Raw genomic sequence first — 14,106 nt, 5'->3', positions numbered from 1 at the left:
CTACATTCCAACTTGTAAGACACTGATGTTCTAAACTTTCATTAATGACATTTACTTTAATTATTACATCTGCACGGTCTGACTCTGAGCTCGTTTATAACAGTAGTTATATAAACTCAATAAGAATATTTAGTTTGCTGTAGCTTTCCAATAGAAATGATATCAGAATTTGGCCCATCTGGACTGAAAACTAATATTTGGTGAGGGCGTAGTTTCTCTTAGCTTGCTGGCTGTTTAATTAATCAGCTGAATGAGGTTATTTCATACCAGTGACTGGTTACGATTGTGAGAAAAAAAAATCAGGCTAAGCAATAGCATCCCTCATAGATGCAGGTGAAGAATTTTTTGTCTTGTTTGAAAAAAGCTGCTCCATAAAGTCTTGCAAAGTTATGGCTAGCAAATGCATTAGCTTTAGTGTAAGAGAGAGACAAACCTGTTGAATTGCTCTTACTGGAAACAATTATCTTTTCAATTTTCTTATGCATACTAGGAAATCCAAAGGGTTGAAATATGGTACCTTTATTCCTGCAGCTCCCATGTAGCCTTACACAGTAAAGCCACTAGTATCCACCCTAAAATTTTGGAAATAGAGGGATGCTGATGTCATGCTTTTGCTATTAGCAGTTTTGCTCTCTCCTTCAGTAAACACGGACAAACCATTCATTGCTACTTGCAGGAGAAAACCAAATTCTGTTATTCGTAGTGAATCCAAAATGTGGATGTTAGGCATTACAAGTTCCTACGACACTGAGAGATTTTGTTATGATATACTTACTCTTGAAGGGCCAAAATGTCCTGAAATAAACAGCTTCCAGCATCTGTGAGTAGAGTAGAACTGGGACGTTAACCCTTGATCTTTCTACTGGAATTTGAAAGGATTTCCCTTTGAACAGCACAGCTGAAGACCCAGCTGGATGCTGAGCAAGCATTTCCTTCTGATGGTGTAAATAAGTAAGTAAAATGTAACACTGGGTTGAAAAAATACTAGCTGGTCCCAGTAATTCCCGATTATCTTGTTATTTAATTGGTAGTACACTATTATGGACATGCTAGAGTGCCTGATGTCTTTGCTGTGCTTTAGAAAAGGATGTAATAGTCAAGAGCACTAGTGCCTTCTTTTGAGTGTAGCAGTGCGCTATTAAGCCGATAGGATCAGTAAACTTCCTAAAGCCTGCAGGATGAATTGATGTTTTTCAAAGACTTGTTTAGGAAAACAAGGGAAGTGAATGTTCATAGTCCTTTAAGCAGGGGAAAAAAGGGAGAGAGAAAGAGAGAAAACTCTCAACAAGGGATTATTCCTTTGTTGGTTCCATTCTGACAAGAAAAGAGAACGTGCACTGATGTTTTTCTTTTGTTTAAATACTTATTTGCGCTACTCTATGTGAGGGGGGAAAGAAAATTTGTCATGTCGGTAGGATGCAAAAAGCAATAGGACATTTATAAACAGATCGGTTACAGGTAGAGACTAGTTTACAGCTTCAGTTCATATACTCAAGCCTTTGTGTGTTGAAAGGTAGAAACATACAGTGATAGATGGTCACTGATGAGTGTAGTGATCAAAAAGAACAAGTCACTGTTAGACTGAGATTTTTCTTTATTTTGCTTACTATAAAACATTACTAAGTTAGTAATGACTGAGATTTTAGACTGAGATTTAGACTGAGATTTTTCTTTATTTTGCTTACTATAAAACATTACTAAGTTAGTAATGCTAGCTAAGATTAGTAAGGCTAGAGACTTTGTGATAAAACCAGGAAACTGGACTTGAAGAGCCAAGGTAGCATTTCCAGATCAGTTTTGCAAATATGTTTGGTTCCCACTTTATTTTCCATCTCTGCAGGCACCTCCATAAATGAGTTTTATTAGCAGAAGTGTCCACAGGGGTAAATATTGGGCTTCAACACTTGCATATAACTGAAAAGAATTGTGAACTGCTAATTTAAGGGTCAGAAAATGTGCCTAATATTGAGATTTATATTAATAATAAACATATCAGCATAGCTCTTGGACAAGGTACAAGGTTGGCTGAACTTCGAGTTTCACCCACCTTGGGAGTTTCTGTGTAATCAAAGCTATTTGTGCTCATATCCTTTTCCACAGGAGCAATGCCATCTCACAAAACTGTTGGCCACCTATTCCTGTCCCGGGGTTGCCACTCCACTGTATTTGCATGACAGTTTATGAGAGCGTGGCGTGAGGGAGAAGGCAGCACACTTGGATACAAACTTTGCCAGATTAAAAATAATCCCGATGAAAGAGAGACTGAGAGATATTCTAACTGGAGAACCACCACTGAATGAGTTTGTTTTGCTGTTGTGGCATCCCAGCAGACAGGTGGCCCAGAGTAGGGTGGAGATGCCAGCAGTGGTATCTATGGGAGCCTGATAAACAATGCAGAGACATTTTGTTTGCAATTTATTTATCTTTATCATTTGGGCTTGTGACAGAAGTGACTGCTGTGCCAGGGTCTTGAACTCCTGTTGATCTCCGCTGAGACCTCTTTGGACTCTCTGCCCTTGTGTACCCCATGTAGAAATATTTGTCATTGCCCTGATTTAGCTCTCAGAGATGTATGGGAAGACTCCTCCTGGTTAAAAAGGGAACTTGTAGCAGCATTTATGTTTTGGAGATTCTTTCTCATGGGACTGTAGTGTTCAGTGTCTGGTACTCTACTGCCTTCTGTCTTGTGTTGCTATATGTTCATGTCGGTGCTAGTATTTTTCTGATTTGGAAGAATTTTATACCTCCTCAACACAAGCAGAAGTGTCTGCACAAAGGGCAGAGCAATGGAGAAGCAGGTTGAACTAGTGCAAGGGCACAAGTTAGGATGCTTAGAAGCAGAGAAGAATCCTGTAACAGTCTTAACTGAAAGGATATTTACATATTCTGTTAAAGTCAGTACTGTAGATATTTACAAATATAAATATTTTTACAGATGTTCAGTCTTAGTCTTGAGGGAAAGTTTTCCTAAGAATGTGTTTATTTGTTCAAGTGAATGTAAAAAGAAATAACTGTATACATTGTTGTTGGTTTTTTTTTTTTTTCTTACTCTGTTCATACCAACAATAGGGAATGAGCATAATCACATAGTTGAATTAAAGTTCAGGCTGTTCAGTGGAAGAGTTAAGATTGACTATATTTAGGGCTAGATTCTGACATATTTTCTCCAGTAGAATAAATTGTTGTTTTCTCTGCGAGTAACTGAAAAAGGATACAAAAAAATTGTATAACCTCCAGAAACCTCAGCAATTGCTGAGTTTATACTTCTGCAGTTTTCTCTGTATATAATTCAAATTCCATCTAAACATTCCTTTTTAATTTGGTTCAGAAAGGAGGATTTCACATAATTATAACTGCATTTGAATCCAAGAGATTTTTTTTGCTGTAAAATTCTGAAGAGCCTATTATGCTACTGCCCTGTCTAAAGTAATGTAAAGTGAAGCTGTTCCAGTGTGAGTAATGATGTGTCAGACTAATTGTTTTGACTAGCTGGGCATCCTCTGAGCTCACTGGATCATGAATACAGCGGATACATTACATTTCATGCCACTGCACTCTGGATGTAGTGTTAGCTTCCAACTTGCTTTTCTGCTATTTTACTTTGTATTTAATGTGTTACATTTTTGCTGTTCAGTGTTTGTCAACCTTATATTTCCAAATACCATGGAACTGCTGAGTGCTATACAATCAACGTGTAACATTTAAAGAACACTATTTTGTGTGGGACAACCTGCTGTTAGTTTGAATATCAAGTATCCCATTTACATTTTAGGGGATAGTTCAGAAATTTGATGTTTGCCAAATATGAAGCGTTGAAGAACTTCGTGTGCTGGATTAGTTCACTGTGGTGATCTCCTTTACAATGAGCAGCTATCTAATACAATTTTGTGTGCAGAACTTTACATGACTACATTATGCGATCTTGTGGATGACAGTTCAAACATGCAGTGAAAAAGAAATCTTTAGATTCCTTTATTGTTTTTATCAGATGGGCAGAAGATCTTTCGGAAAAGGAAACCAAAAGAAAATATTTGCCTCCAACTGTTAAGAAAATATTCATAAAGCAGCTGTAGCAAATAGACTGGAAAACAGTTGGCTTGATCAGATGTGTGGCAGTTCGCAGCAAATTATTTTAAGAACTCAGTTGACATATGCCACAAGTAAAACTTTACAATGCTGTGCACAGTAGTAAAAATAATATAATAAATCTCCTTAAGAACCTGCTGCCAGAAAGTTTGTCTTGCCTTGCAGTGTAACCTGTGGATTCCAACAGAAGAGTACAGTAATCTGCGTAAAAATGCAGTTTGTGGAAACATCACCCACATCCTGTTTGCCCGGCAAATACCTCCTCATCCATGAGTTTTGGTAGCACAGCCCAAAACACCTTGCAGACTGGAACCCCCCACCCTGCATAAAACATAATAAACAGAGTTGGTAGTGGTGAGATTTAGTACAAAATAAGGAGGTTTAATTAATTTTAAATGGTGCTTTTCAGAGTGTCAAAAGCTCAGCCAACTGAAGTGGAAAAAGGGGTTAGAGTGGCTAGAGCCTGGCAACACAGCTAATCTAGGCACTCCTGAGCAAGCTCATTTCCAATGCTTACATCAGTACATCGGCATGTCGAGGTAGAGCTGCCTGCCGATGGCAAAGGGAACAAGCCACGTTACAGACAGACCTGCTAGCGCAGGGCTGCGGAGTTAAGGGTCTGTGGCAGCTTCTGTGACAAGAGTGCATTGTCACAGCACAGGGCCTGTGCTGCTGAATACTACAAAGTATTTTGCACTCTCAGTGTTTGGAAGTAACCCAGACGAACTGGAGGGCTGATGGTTGATGCACACAAAACCCTCTGAGATGGAGGCTGTAGGAATACGTGGATTAGGCACAATGCTGTGGACCATGCTTTCAGTCATTGTGAAACAGAGCAGCTCCGCTGCTGCAAACTGTTGCTTTCCTGGCCTAAAGCATTTAGATAGTATTTTTTAAATTGGTGGTTGCACGCTTACTTTAAAAGAGAGAGGGACTGTGTCCATGTAAGTGTTCAGTTTTAGTTTTCCAGTGCATAAATCAAAATGTGTTTTGAGTAGTTCTGTTTTCATTGTTTTAAAGACAAACTAAATTGTTTTTTTGAACTTATGTATGAAGAATTTTTTCTGCTGGAGGTTGCTCTTGGTTCTTATTTCTAAAGGCTAATAGTTTGAAACATAAATACCGTTAGTTAAGCTATCAAATATTTTGAAGTTTTTTAGATTGTATTTTCTGTCATCATTTTAACAGTAGCCAAGATATGCTTGTCTACCCAGTGTTGTTTCTCTTTAAATCAGTAATAGAAATCCTGTTGACTATTAACACAGCACACTTACTGAATAATGTTAAATATGGACAAAAAAGTTTAGAATATGATCCTGGTGCTGAAATGGGTGTGAAAGATTTCAGCTAAAAATCCCCCTCAGGCTTATAAGGCCTCTGGTAATACCCCTTAAAATTAAGCTGGCACTTCATAGTAAGTTCTTATTCATTCATTATTTACCAAGTGGGAAAAAGAAAACCTCAGTACTATTTGCAGAGTACCAGTCAGATGACCCGCAGACAACAGAAGCTTGCAAAGTTTTAATAAGCTAGATAATTCCTTTTTATAACTGTAATTGCTCGTTTCAGCCACTGGAGCATAGCAGCTTCAAATTCTTGTCTTCTGAACTCTTGCACGAAGTGACTTTCTACAGTTTCTCATTGTACTCTCTGCTAAATTCATATCCTATTTTGCATTTCGAGTTTGATCCATTAAAGACGCTTAATGTTTTGGTCTTGTTTTTACAAAGCATGTAAGCCTAAAGTGGGACCGCTTGGATTCCAAAGAGATCTATAGCTCAGTGCTACTCTGATTGCATCCACCATCTGTGCTCTGTTTCTTGAGGTATGCAGCTCTGTCTTTAAGTTTGGCCTGAACATCTGTGTTGTTGCCGCACTTACCCATGTGGTTCAGGACGTTTTCATAATGAGTTTGTCTCCCTGCAAAGGCACTTCCTTGAGTTGTCTCCATAAGGTGGGACTTGTTAGTTCAAAATCTGCTTACTGTCCTTACGAACTATTGCAAGTTCTCTTGAGCTGCTATTCATTTTTCATTTATTTGCTGACATCCTCCCCCTCAAAAAAAAAAAAAACACCCTCAAACCAAAATCATAAACTGCAAAGCTCAGAATTTCAACAAGAGAGCAATTTGACATTTCACTGACAAAGATGCTCCTTAATGTGTACCTCCTACATGTATCAAACTGATGGCAGGCTGGGAAAAGATGCTGACTTTGGATATGACTGCCTTGTGCCACCAGGCTCCTTTCTGTATGTAACTTTTTCTTTTTTCCATATGTTTGCCCTGGACTGGGAAGGTTTTGACCACGAGCACATTCTAGTCTTCTAAGGAGTGCCACGGAAATGGGCAGTGTCACAGCTGGAACACAGGCACTGGAGGCTGAACAGTCAGAGGTCTGGTACTGGCCAGGCTCTGTCACAAATTTGGGGCAAGTAATTTTCTCTTCATGACTCTGTGCTTTCAACAGAAGAAAAACGGAGGCAGAGTCTTTTGTTAGTGTTAAACGTGTTTTCAGATCCTGTGTGCAGTAAAAAAATATTTTCAGTAAAGGATCAGTGAGGAGGTTTCCTGTATGTTTGGAAGTTAATTCAAATTTTTCCTAGGCATTCCAAACTCTTGTGCAACTGGCAGTTAGGAACAGTATACTTTTTCAATGAGATTTCTATTACAATAAGGTTGTGCTTTAAATAGATGCGTATTATTCAGGACAGAATTTTAGTGTCTTTTTCTGAAAGCTAGATATTTTCCTTTCTGACTCTAGAAGATGCAAGTGAAAAGGGAGGAGTGAAGGACAGGAAATTAAAGTGTCTTTTACTCTTGGGGTTAGTTTTTTTCAGATTTTGTGCAGTGATTTGACTTGTTATTTATTTTATCCAGTGTGGCTTGTTCATCAGAGGTGGTTCTACATTGGGGCAGCTAGTGCACTGTTCCACTCAGATAATTGAGATAATTAAATCACAGTGAGATAATTTAGATTTCATTTTATTCCTGTGCATCATTCACTGATCTGAATTTAACAACACATGCAGATGAAAGATTTCTGACTAGAGGTATCTGTGATGATATAAGGAATAGGAACCATTTCAGGATTTATTCTTCACTTGCTGACATAATGCAAATGTTCTCTCGAAGGTTGGCAATAGCAAAGTTGATACCAGGGAGTACTATGCTCTAGATGTGCAAGTCTCTCAATGATCAGAACTGAAAGGTGAAGCTGTGGTAGTTCAGGGATATAGCTGACTCTGCCACAGTCGGTTCTACCACAGGAGGGTGTCAGAGTTGTACCAGGTTGATGTGGGCAACAGTTTTTTGCCTTTTGAAGTAAGACAAATGCATTTTTTTTTGGATGTGTGTGACTTTTCATAGTATTTAGATAGCATATCATGTTCTAAAAGAGTAAAAGAAAAGTGAAGAAGAGAAATGGGGGTGTTCAGACTGACACATCAGCATCTCTTGATGTCTTATAATTTCAATCTATACATTAATAAGACTGGCAATTCTATGCATGAGTGCAAATCTTATGCAACAGAATGTATTTTGTCATTAACTGAATGGACAATTTTGTCACTATGAGCAATTTTTGCTAAAAATAAATAAATCCATTTAGTAACTAAATGCATTTATTTAGAAACAAGGGACGTCTGTCTGATTGGGAGGGAGTGGGTGTTTTGAGAAAGAGGTGGCTGGTGAGTCAGAACTCCTTAGATCTATTCCTGGTTCTGCTTCTAATTCATTACTGGTTGGATCCTAAATACGTGGGAACTGGGCCAAACTTTCTGTGACCTAAACCTAATTATATCAAAGTAAAAGTCATGTTTTAGGCAAAGAGTTTCTTAACCTGTCTTCCTTACTAAACCACAATAATTCTGATGCAACAAATATGATATGATTCTCCAGTCCATTCCCTTTGAATTCACGATGCTGCACATACTGTTTCTCTTCTATAGTTAGTCAATTTTATTTCCTACTGCTCAATAAACACAGGTTTATTTTCTGAACTCTGGGACTCTAAATAGGAACACATACGTAGATAGTATGTTCAGTTATTTTTGAGGTAGTAACTCTGAAGCTGTTGTCCATTTTTGTTTTGAAATTCTTATTACATCTTTGTTAAAAGTAAAATAAATAGTTATCTTTTTTATAGTTAAGAGGCTTTTTAGGCAATTAAAATATTTCATGGATAGTGAATGAATATAATAATTCTGTATACTCATACAGTCTCTTACCCACTTTGACTATAGCCATGTTCCCTGCCTTTCATTTAAGATCATAGAAAATAAAAGAGCTTTCCCCAGGTTATCAAATCCAGTCCCCTGTGTTCACTGGAAATCATACAATTAATTAACAGATAAGAAAAATCCTGAACCTGTTATCACTGTCCCCAATATTCTTTCCATACCAGACTTCTGGCCTGTAGTGAAAACCCAAAGCCAAAACTATGCGTTGTTACAGCAAAAGAACAAAAATAATTGAAGTGCTAATGTCTTAAATCCTTGCAATAGAAGAGACTAAAGCTTTCAGATAAAGCACTTATTTGGCAAATTTACCTTTTTGGGTATTCTGCCCAGAGCTGGAAGGATGTGAAATAACTTAAGGGCAACCCATTTCCAGAGTGCACCAAGAGCCTGCCTTCCAGCAGCAAAGCAGTATTGAACATTTACCTTTCTTTCTAGAAAATACTTCCAGAGGGTGGAGGAGGGTGATTTAGTGTGGTATACATCCCATTATTGCAGATGAGATTTTGTGTGTGTGTTTCAATTTAGACTCAACAATATGGAAGCAATTCTCAAAGGACACAATGTTCTTGTTGCATGTATAGTGTATTGCTACTAAACATAAGAATAACTGAATCAATAGAATGTATAAATAGATATCTCCTTTACCCATCTGCACAGCTACAATGTGTTTAATGTATTAATTAAAACTTTCAGCAAAAAGAAAAATGAAGCTTGAACACTAATCTGAAAACATTCTTTTTTAACATGTCAGGATTTTACTGTATGAAGCAGCTTCCTTAACAACTTAATAAGTAAGTGAGAAATGTTGCAGCAGGTAGAAGATCTTCAGTGATAACAGCTATTGAAAATGATTGATTTTTTTTTTTTTTTAAAAAAAAAAGACTTAGTTTAAATCTGTTAACTTGTGAAGATTCAGTTGTTGCTGAGTAAAGGGAAAAGATCTGGTACCTGCCCTAGGTTAAGGGACAGAGAGAAAGTTTAGAAGTCCTACTTTGAGCTCTAGCACAAAATCAGACACCTGTTCTCCCAACCAGGAAGTCTGCAGATAGTAGTGGGGACTGCACATCTAACTCCTTTCTGTGTTCATGTGAACATTTCATGAGATGCGTTTGTGCTACTAGAGTCTAAAAGTATTTTGAAGAGTTCCAATGCACTGACACATTTTTAATCGCATCTCCCATGAAATGCTGTGTTTTGGACAAAAGTCTCCTTCACGCCAGTGTAAAAATGAGGGCTTCTCTGATACTGTTGTTATTGAGGTAACTGAGCACAATTTATCTCAGTGTAGAACTGCAAAACAATTTACTGCTGTACTAGAACTTACTTTCTCTCCTGTAGGAGTTAACATTCGGAGATGATCGCTCACATCAGCAGCATTGTCTGCCATAAAATAAAGTCCTTGTTTCAATGTGTACAATTGCTCAGAAAATTAATTTGACACACGGAGTGCAAATATATCACTAGGTTTTGATCATTTTCTACATTGTTGTGGAGGTCTAGTGACATATACGCTATAATTCCTAGCTGGCAAACCGTTTTCTCAACAGATTTTCTAAGGTGTGACTACTTCCAATTGCAAGTCCTATTTCTGGAATTGAACTTCTCCTTGGCCAAAACCCTCGAAGGAGGACAGAACAAGCAATAAATGGCTTAATGTACTGTTGTAACAGGTAGTGCAAAACCTATGGGGTGTCAGGTGACTCTAATGTTATTAGTTAGGACATAGGAGACAGTTCTATATGCCATAAGGATTGAAAAGCCTAGAACAGGCTGAGTAGGGATGAGGTCCTTCTACTGCTGTGGTGCTGAGAAGCAGTCTGCTCTGCTTTTCCGCACTGATTGCAGAATGACAGTCCCTTGTGAGAAAATTTTTTGAAAGGTCCAGGTCCTCCATACGTTGTAGTGAGATCATATTACTGACAAGGAGAGGACCAATTATGGACAGAGACAGAGAGAAATCCCACACTCTGAAATCTCGCTGCATCATTCTTACCCTATAAACTAAAGTGGTTTCATATTATCACTGCGCTATTTTTTAAATTTCATCAGGCAGTCCTTGAATGGTACTGCACATCACAAGTGAGATCTCTACTATGAGGTGTTGTTGTCTGGATAGTTTGTGCCCAATGCACAGGGCTGTGATAGTGGCAAGTTAAAACTCAATGTCTTTCATCAGGGACAGTCAGGACTGCCAGATAATACACAAAAAAATAGTGTGTCACCCCCTGCTAAGTGGAAGCTTTATGAAAAATCAGGAAATTTCAAAACCAAAACCCTTAACCGTAACAAACTCTCCGTTGCCTGGTATTTTATTTGATCATCAATTCACAGTTTCTTTAAACACTTGGCTATGGACTTCTTTAAAAAATAATGACCTAAGGTTCTCCTGTAACTAAATAACTTGAGGAGCTGGGGATTTTTGAGGATCTCTGAACAACACGAGACTGCAATTAGGAGAAAAGTTGAGACAATTTGGGTACTTTATAGGCTAACAAGGTTTAATCTACTCCTGCTGTTGATGCACTTCCATTAACTTCAGTGAGACTGTGCTCAGCACTCGTAGAAATTTAAGTAGTGGTTTACAACAAATAATTATGAATTTTCGTGTCCATCAACAGGCTGCGAAGGGAATGATCTGAAATCAATGCAAAAAAGAAGCAGAATATTGTATTTCAACTATTTCTGTGGCACTCATTGAACCTTCACTAAATTACTCATTTAACTGCATTTACCTCAATGGTAATCTTTGAAAATGTTTTATGTTATGTATTAAATGTATACTCAGTGATGTTTTTTCTTTCCCCATAAGATTTATGTTATCTTATCATATTTGGTTACCGAAATAATTTTGCATTTTGTTCGTAGAACTCTTCGACAAACATTTGTTATTGCTAACAATATTTTTTTTGCCACCACACATTAAAGATTCAGGACTAAACCTTGAGCTGTGTAAGCTGATCTGGCTTCCAGCGAAGTCAATCCTTTAACTTTGTGAAGACTTGCAGTCGTAGCCAAGAGAGGAATAAGAAAGTCAATGTTGTACCCATCTTATTGGTCAGACCTGTAATTGCACAAGGAAACGGAATGTTTTAAAAATTCCTTTGTTTGTTCTACAGCGTCTTATGAAAAATGTATTTATGGCCATGCTATACTTTGTAGACTGAGTTTGTGTGTAGGGAGAGTGTGAAGCTGAGCAAAACCTTCATTTTTAAAATGGTATTTTAGTTGAAACTACAGAAACTAAAGTGGAAAATTGTTTATCCAAACAAATTTTGTATTCCTTAAAGATGTGGGTATATAAAACACGCAAGCCCATTGCTTATTAGATTATTTCAGGCCTTCACGAGCTGTTTGCTTACTCCAATAGCAACTTGTTGATAATAGGAAACCTTTTGTGAGAAACGGCCCGAAAAACAATGGAAAGCGTCAGAATTAGTAAAGTGTCTAAGGAAAGTCTTAAAATGACACCCACGCTATGAAGGGAAGACCAAATTTGCTTTTTCTGAAGGGAATTTGTGTTTGTCAGGAAGGGCTCCTGGCGGCTTTGTTTCCACGCCTTGATGTGTGACCAGGAGCCTCCAAGCCTCCCGTCACCCCTGGCCTTGTTCTGCCACCGCGCTGCCCACCCATACTGACACCGCAGGGGGAAGGGTTTCAGAGGAGCCGGAATCAAAAGCGGAGGGAGGAAAAAAAGTGCTTTTCAGGGTCTGATGTGTGGGAATCAAATGAGAGGCCTAGCTCAAATCCGGTCGCCAGGCAACCATAGTGATATGCCGGGGGAATATCATTAAAGTTGGAAACTAAGCAGTCGCTCTGAATTAGCAAACCTGACCGCCGCGCGGATGATGCGCCACAGCCACCTCAGCCCCCGAGCCCCGTTTCTGCACGTAGAGGGTGGAAAAAAGCAGCTGATTTGTGGAGTTTTTCATAAAAAAAGACAATGGCTGTCCAGACATGGAGTTGGTGGTGAAATATGGTAACTGCCAGGCTTGCAGCTGGCCCTCTGACACAAGATTAATAAGTTGCCGTTTCCTAGCCGACCACAACCTAGTGGGAACTATCCGGCATTTTTCCGTGAATTGTGGGTAACAGCCTTCCCGCAAGCTGGCCTACTTTAACGCTCTGCTTTCTGCAGATCGCCCAAAGTGCAGTAAACATCTGTGGCTGCAATGAGGTCAGTGGAGATGGTGTCCGGCAGCAGCCACCTGAGCTCGCTTAGCCTCTCCTGCCCACAAAACCCAGGGCTGGTTTTAGACCGAGGCACCATCCCCTGGAGAGATGGCCGTGGGTTAAGCACTTCAGAAAGTTTTGCTGAGACTGGAGCGGGGAGGGGGTGGCGGGGGACCAGGTTCGGAAATGACAATGTGACAAGAGAGCGGGGGTGAACCTATTGAATTAGATTTAGGCTGTGCTGGATATTATCATTGACACGAACAAGCAAAGCTTATCTGCTCTTTCCTTCTTGAAAGGTTGAATGAAATTGAATTGCCAACCTCTGTATTTTACCACCGTTTGGCTGAAATGGCTCCGAGGCATACATGATCGCTTAAAAGGAAGCCAGGTTGAGTCAAACTGCAAAGCATATGTATGCGTTTCTGACAGCAACATCTCAAATGCAGTGTGACATGGCATAACATTTAGAGGTAATTTGATTACAGGCACTGTGTAATGCAAATCAGGCTTTCCCAAACATGTTAATTTTTTATCACAATAGCTCACCAACAGAGTCAAGTTTGGTATATTTTAAGGTATATTCAAGCTACGTTTTCTATTATACTAAAACACTGTAATATAACCATGTGTATTTGCCCACAAAATATGAAGAGCTAAAAGATCATTGAATCCCCTGGCTTCTGTATTTCTAGATTTAATTTTAAGTGATGATATGATGAAAATATTTCTTTAAAAGAAATGTACATTAGAAGAGAACCATTTGAATGTTCCTTTACCCCTAGAAATTTGGAAAGAACAAGTTGCAACTCAAATGCACAGGTTATTCTGAGTAGGGAAAAAATGGATGCATTTATAAAGGTCTTTAAGCTTCTCTGTGATCAGTTTATTAATTTAGGGCCACACGCAGCTGAGTTACAATTAATTTTAGATATTAATTTTGTAAGTGTGCAGGGAAGAGCTGTCAGAGTAACTCTGGATGTGTAAGTGCAAGATACATGCTTTCTCTTTCTGGGTTTTCTTCTGTCCTTCTGTGCAACGTTGGTGAAACTTCTTCCTTCTTTCTAGTCTCAGTTTCCCCAGTTTTACACAGTACGTTCAGAGGCACAAACGATAAAGATCACAAAGAAGCTAAATTTGAATTATAATGTCAGCCTGGGGAGAACATTCTTAATTTCTGAGCTTCTGTTTTTAGAAATTGCTTTGTGGAGTGATATTATTCTGATGATTCAGAGCTAATGAAACTTTAAGTGGCATCAGAGGCCTGCTGGAACACAGCATAGTTTCTCACATCCAGTGCTTGTCAGATACCAACCAAAAGACTCAGCATTGGCAGGTGGTTTCCATCAATGTGCTATATAATTGGCACTGGAAATCAGTTTGATTTGACAGCATTGAAGTGTCTTACTTGCTGGAAAAGGAGAAAGTGATGGGAAATGGAGAGATGATCTGGCATGGTTAGCTGAAGTTTGACCAACGCAGTCAGTGCAGAATGCAAACATAAATTCAAAGCGAAGCAGAGCTGAGCACAACCAGGGAAAAGCCCTGATGATTAGAACCCCAGTTGAAAGCACAATCTAAGCATTTATTCATTCGTCTTTGCGAAAAAGT

Source organism: Cuculus canorus, chromosome 9 (genome assembly GCF_017976375.1).
Source record: "Cuculus canorus isolate bCucCan1 chromosome 9, bCucCan1.pri, whole genome shotgun sequence".
Classification (NCBI taxonomy): domain Eukaryota; kingdom Metazoa; phylum Chordata; class Aves; order Cuculiformes; family Cuculidae; genus Cuculus; species Cuculus canorus.
This window is presented reverse-complemented; position numbering follows the sequence as displayed.